A 4,536-nucleotide genomic window follows, 5' to 3' on the forward strand; every position below is an offset into this window, starting at 1 on the left:
GGCCATGCAGATAGATTCTATAACATTGTCTATTCTACTATTGGTTTGTTGGTTCTTTTTTCTGACTCAGGGGTATACAGAGAACAGAAAACATCCTTTCTTGAAGAATTTTGTTGTGGTTTGTATGAAAGTTTATAGAACAAATTCTTTTTCTATTCAACAATTTATGCACATTTTATTTTATGACATCAACTGCAATCCTTTCAATATAACAGCACTCTTCTCACTTCATACTTGCATTCATCATTTCAATTAATTCTTCTCGTTTCTTATGGTGTTACTGTTCATGGTATAATGGTATAGATCTGTCAGTTGTGTAACAGAAAGGTGATCCACAAGTTCAGTTACAAGGTTGAAGGGTCAGGGGTTCCACTAGTTGTGATCAAACTAGTTAGTGTAGTCATTTTATAATTTTAAATTTTGTTCTATATTTTCCTTCTCTTCTGTCCCAGATTCAACTTTTAACCCATTCAGAGTGCTAAGTGTTGGTAGTCAGGCACCAGCTAGTTCTGGTCTTAGAATGGCACAGTTCCTGTGGTCCATTGAACTAGTTGTTTCCATTAGTCTTTAATTGTCTTCACTCTTCTTTGCACCAGATGGGGAGAAATGAATAATTACATCTTTGATGGTCACTGTCAATCCTATAAGACCCTCAATGCCACTCACCAAATAGTAGATAGAACATAGTCTTTGTGTATTATGCGGAAAATTATTCTTTAAGACTAAGGAGTTGATGCTTGCCACCTATGTGGCAATGGGAAGAATATATAAAGCTAATTTAAGCTCTTGTTAACTAAGCCAGAACCATGCAGGAATACAGGAATACTTAGTGGGAAACTTAATTCTTAAAAAGTGGAAAAATCAGACTTCCAGCTGGAGGAGGAATAGCCTCTTCTTTGTTACGGAACTAACAGTGGCTAGCAAGTTAATGTTCACTTCACCTTAACTTACTGCATTGTAAATAAACCAGATTAAAATTCATCTCTTATCTATGGCTGAAGGAATCAGGACAAAATGGAAATACTTCCCTTTGAAGCTGAAGGAGCTTTGGTTTCAGGCTCTTATGCCTGTTAGGTCAACATCAGCCCTGGGAGTTGCTGGAGATAAGAACGTGTTCAGGGTGATATGAGGAAGACAGGTTGCAATCGGGAAGCCTTTCGATGTAGGCTTTACTGACAAACTTCCAAAGATAGTGAAAGAAATGCTTGAGCTGTAAAGCCTCAGTAATAATTGTGATTTATTTTCTCACCCAATATTTTGCCTTATCTTTGTATTTCTATTTTTAGATGCTGTTGAGTCAGCTATTCATAGCAACCCTATGTACAACAGAACAGAACAGACCCTTCCCAGTTCTGCATCACCCTAACCATCACTAGTGAGTTTAAATCATTACTTCAGTAATGGTGCCAATCCACCTTGTTGAGGGTCTTTCTTCTCCAGGGACTTATCCTTCATAATAAAATGTCCAAAGTATGTTGAGATGAAGTCTAACTATGCTTGTTTCTAAGGAGCACTCTGGTTGCTTTTGTTCCGAGATAGATTTGTTTATCATAGTAATCCATAGTCTAATCAGCATTCTGTGTCAACATTTCAATTTAAGTACATCACATTTGTTCAGTCTTCTGTATAAAGGATGTACCATAACAAACTGGATATATTTATGATCTCATGCCATCCTTTCTGTAATCAGCATCAAGTTAGCAGAGATAAACTTCTATGGTTAGAAGGTAGAACAGGAAAAGTGGACTTTCTTTTTCTTTAGAGTACAGAGTATCTCTCAATTGAGGGGTTAGATTACCTTACTGGTTGATGGTGGTGGTGGTTGTTATGTGCCATCAAGTCAACTGTGACTCAAAGTGAAAAATGGCTCTGAACCCGGCCCTATCCTGAATCAATCTCATCAACTCTGACACATTTGACCCCATTGTCACAGTCCTATATCAGTGCATCTCATCCAGTGTTTTCCTCTCCTGTGCTGATGCTCTACCCTTCCAAGCATGATGTTATCCTTCTTGTAACATGTCCATAGTATATGAGAAATAAGAGAGTTTAAAATTCCTTGCCTCAAAAAAGCAATCTGGTTTCACCATCTCCAGAACAGCCCTATTTTGTTTTCTTGGCAGTCAATGGTTTTTCAATATTCTTTTCAATCACTACAAGTAATTTAGAAGACAATGGCATGGATAAGGTGAATTTTAGTTCCTAAGCTGACACTGGATCTTACTGGAGACCATAGGAAAAGATGCTTAACATGTAAAGAGGCTATTGAGGAGAAAGGGTGTGTATCTGGAACATTGTCCTTTTAAAGATTAAATGCTGGGCCTTTCTTTGAATGTGTTGAGGGTAAAGTAAAACAATTCTTGTCACACTTATTAGTTATCTAATTGGCCCTTCAAAAGGAAGCTGTGTGCTTTCATCATACTATGGTGGAGGTGAAAGGAGTTCTTCTGAAAATCGATAGTAACTATCCCTGAAAAACAAATGTCCTCACCACTGGACTAATAGACATCATCATGATAGACTGAGATAAGATTGAAGTTGTCCATTTTGGCAGCCAGTGATTTAATTTTACTGTGATTCTCAATCAACACTCTTGGTACCAGTAGTCAAGAAATCTAAGACATGCTGCATTGGGAAAATCTGCTGTCAAGGACCTCTTCAAGGCACTAGAAAGAAACAATGTCAGTTTAAACACTAAGGTGCACCAGATCCAAGCTGTACTCTTTTCAACTGCTTCCTATGCGTCTGCAAGTTAGACAATGAATAAAGATGAAAGAGGAAAAATTGATGCCTTTGAATTGTGGTGTGAGCCAACAATACTGAGTATTGGATCATGGACTGCCAAAAGTAAAAGAAGGGGAAAAAAAAGTCTGTCTTAGAGACAGTGCTCCTTAGAGGCAAACATGGTGAAACTTTGTGTCACATACTTTGGGCAAGTTGTCAGAAGGTCTAGTGTTTGGAAAAAGACATCAGGTTGGGAAAAGAGGAAGGTCAGTGAAAGAGAGGAAGTAACTCAACAAGATGAATTGACACAGTATCTATAATAATGGGCTTAAGTATAACAGAGAAGATGAGGATGGCCCAGGATAGGGCAAAGTTCAGATCTGTTGTTCATAGGGTCTCTATGAGTCATAGGTAACTCAATCTCACCTAACAACAACATCCCTGAACCAAGTGTATGACACACATACATTAGTAAAATTATAAACATATTTACTTATAGGTTCAGGCCACAATGAGAGTTTTTTTAGTGATACTGTCATAATGAATATTGCATTGGAACAGATGAAGGAAAAGAGCCATTTAAAAGGAATATCTAAGTAGGCATTATACGTATGACAACAACCCAGAATAAAAGGTACATTGCAAGAGCACTTGGGGTGGGGGTTAACTGTGCAATAATGAATAAATATTAAAATTTAAAGGGAACTGGGAGAGGGGGAAGGAAGGAAGAGGAGATAAATTGTGCAACAATAAATTAATGAAAATATAGCTTTTCTGCAAATTTTCATTCAAATCACAATTAACATTTTAAAAATGTATTTGAAAAATTTTTCAAGCCAGAAAACCATTAAGAATTTATTCCCTATTCTCTAAAACATATTAACAAGAAGCAATTCATTTAAAGACATAGACTATGCCATGCAAAAGTTGCACAATTATATGTGGAGGCCATGCTCTTCTTTCAGACAAAGGAAAATAATACTTTTAACATCTAAATTTAAAACACAACCTGAGAGGTGCTGATGATGGGATCTCTTGGGAAGTGTAATATGTAGTCTTTGCTCTCAAGCAGCTAGAAACTATTGAAGAGTTCAGTGAAAAAAACGAAATCAATTTATTCACTAATACTCCTTTACAAATGAATACGTCAGTTCTTTTAGGGGTGTGTTGTTGTTATTGGGTGCTGTCAAGTGTGACTCGTTGCAATCCTATGTACAAGAGACCTGAACATTGTCCTATCTCATGCCATCCTCATCATTTCCGGCACACTTGAACCCATTGCTGCAGTCACTGTGTCCATCCAAGTCATTGAGTGTCTTCCTATCTTCTGCTGACCCTCAACCTTTGTAAACATGATGTCCCTTTTCAAGGAATAACTCACCTCACAACATGCCGCACGTATATGAGATGAAGCTTTGCCATCTTTTGCCTCTAAGGAACATTCTGGCTACACTTTTCCCAAGATCTGTTTGTTCTTTTGGTAGTTGATGAGATATTCAGTACTCTCCTCCAACACCATAATTCAAAGACATCAATTCTTCCTTTGTAATCCTTGTTCTTGTTCATTGTACAGCTCTCAGATGCAGAGCAAGTGATTGAAAAGACCACGCACGGCCTCAATTAAGCAAATGTTGTTGTTGTTGTTACGTGGCGTCGAGTCGTTTCCGACTCATAGCGACCCTATGCACAACAGCCCTAAACCCTGCTCTATCCTGCGCCAACTGCACCACCTCTGACACACACATCCCGGTTACCCCAGTCACCGAATCAATCCATCTCATAGAGGGTCTTCCCCTCCTGCGTTGTCCCTCA

The sequence above is a fragment of the Elephantulus edwardii genome, unplaced genomic scaffold (assembly GCF_000299155.1).
Source record: "Elephantulus edwardii isolate Elephantulus edwardi_28Jun2011 unplaced genomic scaffold, EleEdw1.0 scaffold00212, whole genome shotgun sequence".
NCBI lineage: Eukaryota > Metazoa > Chordata > Mammalia > Macroscelidea > Macroscelididae > Elephantulus > Elephantulus edwardii.